We start from the raw sequence: 7,053 nt of genomic DNA, 5'->3' as shown, positions 1-7,053 counted from the left end.
CAGGGGGGCTTCCGGTTTCTAGGGTCTTCAAGTCCTGGGAAGGGGATTCCCAGCCTCTGCAAGGCACTGGCCCTATAGCCCTTGACCGCTGCCCCCTGCCCCTCCCCCAGCTTCCTGTCCCAGAGGCTGGTCTGGAAACTGTAAAGCCCAGTGCTGAGACAGTTCTGAGATTGGGCTGCAGATAAGGCTCTCTGTTCTGCCAGAGCGGAAGGAGTTGGATGCGTCTTCTGAATGTTTACAGTAAAGGCAAACGGTTGGAAATGTGGGCTAGGAAAGTCGTGGTGCATTTGCTCATTGGGTTCAGGTAAACCCTCCCTGAAGAGCTTGTGAAGAAATTCATCCCTAGCCCCCATACCCTCAGGTCTCTCTGCCCACAGTTCTTCACCTGCCTGACTCCTAGTCCTCTTTCTGGTCTCCAGTTAAGCATGTTTTCCTCCAGGAAGTCTTCTTAATCCTCAAAATGGGCAGGGATGGGGCTTTCTGTCCATTTCACCTGCAGCTGAGCAGGCTGGTCTGGCTGCACAGTTATGAGGACACAGGCCACTGCTGGGAGACATGCAGCAGGGAGCCAGGGTGGAGGCTCCAGCAGCCCTGAGAGGGGTCACACCCCAGCACGATGAGCCTTCAAGGATGACAGCCTCTTCACCCAGGGTCCCTCCCTGCTTCCCTCTGGCTGTACAGAAAAATGGTGATTTTTAACTCCTTTCTGATTCTTTTTTGGTTCTGCCACTTAACTCGGAGGGACCGTGAGCCTCTCTGCGCCTTAGTTTTCTCCCCCCATCTGTTATGAGTGCTGTGCCTGTCTCGTACGGCTGTTGCGAAAGTTAAAACAGACCTAAAAGCAAATGCTCCGTTACTGCCACTACCACCGTCATGTCATCTCTACTGGAGGCCGTCCGAGTCCAGCAACGAGATTCCCTGGCGCCCTCCAGGGGCAGCTCTCCAGTATCGCAGGCTACCAAGCACAACTCAGCGTCCCGGAAGGCAGAAGGTGACCACCGCTCTGCCCTGAAATTTAAAAAGTTAATTCAGCTGGTTTAAGTCAGAAGAGAATTGCTTGGCCACAGCAGCCACATACTGTACTCTCCCTTGGGGGCTTCTCAAATGGATGGCTCCTTCAGAAACCTTCCAACTGCCAGGGCACTGCCACCTCCTGACAGCCCTGGCTACTTATTCAATACAGAGCACTCGTTCTATGCCAGACTCTGTTCCAGGTACTCTGTTCTATGGACCCACTGTGAACAACGCATGAAAATCCCTCCCCTCATGGAGCTGACATTTCTAGTGGGAGAGACAGAAAATGAACAAAGTAGGTATTTCATAGAGTACGCCACATGGTTACTGGTGCTAAGGAGTAAAATAAATCAGAAAAGATAGGCGAGGTCTGAGGGCATGTAATTTTGAATCAGTCAGGGCATCCCCCAAAAGGGATAAGCTGTGAGCCAAGACTTGAAGGAGATGCAGGAGAGAGCCATGGAGATATTGAGGAAAGAGCGTTCCCAACAAAGGTCTTAAGCAGGACTGTGACATCTGGAGGTGGGAACTATTTCCCAGCAGTGGCCCCAGCAACTGGAGTGATACCTATCACATAACAGTACTCAGTAAATATTGCATGGATGGGTGAAAATCTTACATATGGGCTTCAGGAACAGCTTGCTTTGGGCTCAACTGATGGCCCCAAGGTTGTTGGCTTCATTCTCAGACAAGTTATCTCCCTATGGTCCAAGAAAGTGACTCAGCTTCAAATCCAACTCAAGAAGCAAGAATCTATTTCTCAGTATTCCCAGAAAAAGTCCCAACACAGCTCATTGGCTGAGTAGATCACATGTCCATCCCCCAGCCAATCCCTGAAGCCAGCGGATGGCATGGGGAAGTGGCATTGGACCAGGTCACATGCCCCACCCACACCACACCACACTCTGGAAGGAAGGAGTGGCTGGAAGGAGGAGAGCTCATGCTGGGTGGGCAGCCAGCTGAAGTCTTGCAGAATATTCATAAGAGCTTAAATGCATCTATTCCTTTCCATCAAGCACAGCTGCATGCTGGCCACAGTGAGGGTACATTTAACACTCACAACAGCCCCAACCAGTAGTAGATTAGCCTCATTTTACAGATATAGAAACTGAGGCCAAGAGGAAACTTAGCTTTGAAATTCCACAGCTAGTAAGTGGGGAACCTCTTACAAGAATCTCCTAGCTCAAAGGGAGCTTGAAGCTTCCATAGGGCTCCGCCCTGAAATCCCGTGTGATCTGGTGACTGCCCTCATCAAGCCAGGGACAAGCAGGCTGAACCAACCTTAAGCTAAAGCTGTGAGGCCTTAGCAGGAGGGCAAACTGACAGTGCAAAGGCAGTCACCTCTTTGATGGAGAAAGGGAAATGGAAACGCTAGCTCAGGGCAGCTCCCAGGGGCCCACAGACCATGAGGGGACTGTTGGCAGAGCCCATTGGTGCTGATCGGGCTTGTTCCTCAAATGCAAGCCCAGGGTAGGGGTAGGAGGCCAGCAGAAGAGTGGACTGCCTGTCAGGGCTGGGGTCTCAAGAGGTTGCAATGAGGATGGGACGAGGGTGCACGTGCAACCTGAGGAGAGCTCAAGGAAAATCTGGCATGTGTGCTGTGCCTGCTGTATGCCCAGGCTGGGGCAGCTTCCAAGCACAGAGGACCCCAGCCACCTGCTGTCCTACAGCCACCACACATCCAGTCCAGCACAGGGCCTGGCACCCAGCAAGTACCCAGTAATTGTTTGCTGCTGAACAGACCACCCAACGGCACTGTAAAGAGGGTAAATTATCATGCTCATTGCCAAGAAGAGGCGGCCAAGGCTCTGAGAAGGTCCGGACAGGACCAGTATTGAAGCCCAGCTGGAGCCAGCTCCCCAGCATCGTGCCTGGGACTCCCGGAGTTGTGAGGGCCAGGCAGGAGAATACCAGGTGGCTTAGGCCACACCCCAATTGCCAGCAGTCCTCTCCTGGGGCACATGCCCTGGTCAAGCCTGCAGAGACCTTTGGACAGCCAGCAGGTCACCCAGAGTGACCAGGGCCCCACACTCCTGGAGAGCCCACTCTCCCCATCTCTCCACTGGCTTCAGTCTAAAAAGTGGGGACAGTGGTGCTCAGCTCACAGTGAAGTGGCTGGACCACAGATGCCAGGGCAGACTCCAAGATCAACCCCCAGTGGCACGCCCTGGCGGGGGCCGCATGGCAGGTAGGGTGGACCTGGCCACCAGGGCGCTGTGCCTGGCATGGGGAGGTGCCCAGTAAGTGCCGATTTGAGGGGAGATCAGTTGATAAGTTACAATGGTTGTTGATGCTGCTGATGCTGGGGAGGGAGTAGGCTCTCCCCTCCCCACCTCTCCACAAGGCCACCCATCCCCCACCCAGTTCTTCCCCACCCTCTTGGGACAAGTGGGCTGAACCAACCACTTGGGGCTCATTCTTGGCCCGTCACTGCTTCCGCCCTTCGCCCTCCTTCCAACACCTTCTCCTACCCTCCTCCATTCAGATCCCCCACCCGCACATGCTTCTTCCACTTCCCTCCCCCCATTCCTCTGCCTTCCTCTTCCCCACTCCACTCCCCCAGCTTATTCTCCCCGCTCCCTCCGCCGTATTCTTCCCCATGAACACCATTGTCCCCCGCCCTTCTCCCTTCTCCTGTCCCGCCCTCATCTCCCTCATCTTACTCTACCCTTTCCTCTCCATCACCCCATTCCTTCCTCCCCACGGCCACTCAGTGCCCCCGCTCCACATCCCCCGCAACCTGAGTGCCAGGCCGGGAAGCTCAGGCCGGGGCCCTGCAGGTGCATCTGGGGATTTTTATAACCCTGCAGGCTCCTTAGGAAGCGCCTAACTGAAGCCTCCTCTCCTCTGCGCAGGGCAGTGACTACTAGGATAGACAGGAAAGGATCTGAGCCTCCCAAGGCCCAGAAAGGCAGGGGTGCACGGTGGGCGCAGTAAGTCCTCACTTAGCTCACTGATAAGGTTCTCGGAGGTGCAACTTGAAGTGCGGTAAGGAAACCAACTTTCCCAGAAGTTAATTGCAATAGACAAGAGTAAGTTCCTATGCTATATTCCTGGTCACAAAAACATCACCAATCATCTACATAAAGACCCCAAATACTTTCATATTAAATATTAAAATAATTGTCAGCTATACATACCTTTAAGAATGATTACTAAAAAATAAGTCAGATCATGATTTATCCACTTATCCACTTCAGAGCAGCAGTGGCCAGAGGCCAGCCCGGCAGCTCAGGATGGCGCAAAGTGGAACCAGCCCCAGCCAGGACCCCACCCCATCTCAGGACACACTCACAGCCAGCCACGCTCACCCATGCATGGGGACACTGTAGACACCCCTCTGCATCAATAGCTTTGTGATGTCGAAGGAAACGGAGTTCCCGGAGAAAATCCCCACAGACACGGGGAGCACGAGACAAGCATCTGGACTGGCATTCTTGGTTCTCCAGGCCCCTGATTTGGGAGCTGGACTGGAGTGGGCCTGGGGGCCAGCTCTGTCCGATACCTCAGGCCACCTGTGGCTATAGCAGGATCAAAGTCCCAAGACCACTAACTGGGCAGTTTTTAACTAAATGCCGTGATGTGGTAGAAACAGTTTTTCTAGGGATGGGCTGTTTTTCCATCTTGGCGAAGAACTGGACAGAGCCTTCCAGGGCCACCTCATCCTCACTCCCCACACAGATAGGTCCAAAGCTCTCAGGCCTTGGTTGGACTTCCTCTGAGCTACTCCTGACCACCCCTCCCCCTGCCTTTCCTGAGGCCCAGCTCCCAGAGCCCATCCACAAACGGACAAGGGAGCCAAGAACCCTTCAGACCCAACAGTTTCCCCTAGGAATCTGTGACCCTGCTGACCACAAGCACCAGGACCATGGCCTACGTCCCTTGAATCTCTAAACACTCTTTCCCCCGCCTTGCAGTGGCCCTGGGCCCAGCGGAAGCAATCTCACATACCCTCAAGACTCAACGTATCAGAGAAAGTTTGTGTGGCCGTGCATTCGCTTCCCAGGGCTACCATAACAAACCACCACAAGCTGGTGCTTAAAACAGCAGAAACGTATTGCCACATTCCGGAGGCCAGAGTCTGAAACCAGGGTGTCAGCAGGCTGTGGCCCCTTCAGAGGCTCTGGGGAAGAATCGTCCATTGTGTCCAGTAGACCAGCAATAACAAATGCCGGCAAGCATGTGGGGAAAAGGGAACTCTCATACGTTGGTGCAGATGTGTGGAACATAAGTTAGTACAACCACTAGAGAGAACACTTTGGAGGTTCCTCAAAAAACTAAAAATAGAGCTACCGTATGAGCCAGCAATCCCACTGCTGTGTAGATACCCACAAGAAAGGAAATCAGTACATCAAAGACGTATGTGCACTCACATGTTTATTGCAGCACTATTCACAATACAAGCTCTGGAAACAACCTTGGAGTCCATGAACAGGTGAATGGACAAAGGAATGTGGTACATTTACACACGGAGTACTATTCAGCCATTCAGAAAATGAGATCCCGTCATTTGCACCAACATAGATGGAAATGGAGAGAGCTAGGAATAAAAACAACTGAACTCAGGGAGCTACAGAGTAGGAGGCTGGTTACCAGAGGCTGGGAAGAGTAGTGGGGTTGGGGAGAGATGGTTAATGGGTGCAGAAAATAAAAGGATGAATAAGACCTAGTGTTTGATAGCACAGAAGGGGGACTGCAGTCAATAATAATTTAATTACACCTTAAAAATAACTAAAAGAATAGAATTGTTATTTGTAACATGAAGAATAAATGTTCTAGGAGTTGGATACCCCATTCACCCTGATGTGATTATTATGCATGGCATGCCTGTATCAAAATACCTCATTCGCCCCATAATAAATACACCCACTATGTAAATACAAAATTTAGAAGTTAAAAAAATAACTCTTGGCCAGATGTGGTGGCTCACGCCTGTCATCTCAGCACTTTGGGAGGACGAGGCGGGCAGATTACCTGAGGTCAGGAGTTCAAGACCAGCCTGGCCAACATGGTGAAACCCTGCCTTGTAAAAATAAAATAATAATAATAATAATAAATAAATAAAACTCTCAGTACTCCCTACATCCTCCTGCTTGTTCTGTTTCTCTGGTGAGACCCTGACTGATACAAATTTTGGTACTAGAAGAGAGGAAATCTTAAACCTATTTCCAGTGGCAAAGAGGGCATTTAGGTACTCCACAGCGTAATGTGGCAATAGAGATACACAAAATATTACCACTGGATACTCCCAGTCAAACGCATACAAAAGGCAAGGTTCTGGGTGTCCATGTGTTTGGTGATACCTGAGGACATTTTAGTTAAGCTGAGGAGCATAATATTGGCTGGCTGCTGGAGAAAGTGGGGAAAGAATAGGTTAAGCTTAGGCTTTCATTCTCCCAGCTTCAGCTCTGCATAAATGAACTGAAAGCTTCTATGGGCCGAGGGCTGTGGCTCATGCCTGTAATACCAGCACTTGGGGAAGCCAGGGCTGCAGGATCACCTCAGGTCAGGAGTTCAGGAGTTCAGGAGCAGCCTGGCCACAGAGACTATGAGATTGGATGGGAATACCGCTGAGCACCAGCTTGGGAAAACAAGGCAGTCTTAGCCAGATCTCAAAGGACGTAGACCAGTGGACATCAGGGTCTCCCAGAGCATCTGTCACCTCATTTATAATGTGACCAAAAAAGAAAAAGACTTCAGGGAGATCGGACGTGGAGGTACGATTCCCGGTAGCAGCTGGCTTCGTGTGGAGAGCTGTCCAGGGCAGCCAGTGATGTAGACGGGAGAGTCAAGCCAGGACCTTCTTGGGTGATGGGGAGAAAACAGGGCTTGTGCAGCCTCCCACCTTCAGCTATGCTATGCCAAGAGGCGGCTGATCCAGCAGCTCTGAAGTCTTGTTGGAATAATTCCGCATTTATTGTTTCTAAGCGTTAGGAAGTGACAGCCGGGTATAATTTTGACAGGGAGGGGCTGTGTGGAGGGCTGCACTGTGCTTGGTGCCAGCATGGGTGAGTTTCTGCCACTCTGAACAGGTCTGGG

General features: G+C 51.7%; 1 long non-coding RNA gene across 1 annotated transcript in view; it reads right to left on the bottom strand.

The window, feature by feature from the left end:
• Positions 1 to 4,484: 4,484 nt before the first annotated feature.
• LOC116534744 overlaps positions 4,485 to 7,053 on the bottom strand; it is a 9,246-nt gene continuing 6,677 nt past the window's right edge. Inside the window, exon 3 of the long non-coding RNA XR_004261858.1 lies at positions 4,485 to 4,495. This is a non-coding gene — a long non-coding RNA (uncharacterized LOC116534744). The remainder of the gene's footprint in view (positions 4,496 to 7,053) is intronic.

The sequence above is a fragment of the Sapajus apella genome, unplaced genomic scaffold, assembly GCF_009761245.1.
Source record: "Sapajus apella isolate SASKATOON/1434 unplaced genomic scaffold, GSC_monkey_1.0 scaffold89, whole genome shotgun sequence".
In the NCBI taxonomy this organism is placed as follows: domain Eukaryota; kingdom Metazoa; phylum Chordata; class Mammalia; order Primates; family Cebidae; genus Sapajus; species Sapajus apella.
The sequence above is the reverse complement of the archived record's forward strand: the minus strand, read 5'-3'. Positions and strand labels throughout refer to the sequence as shown.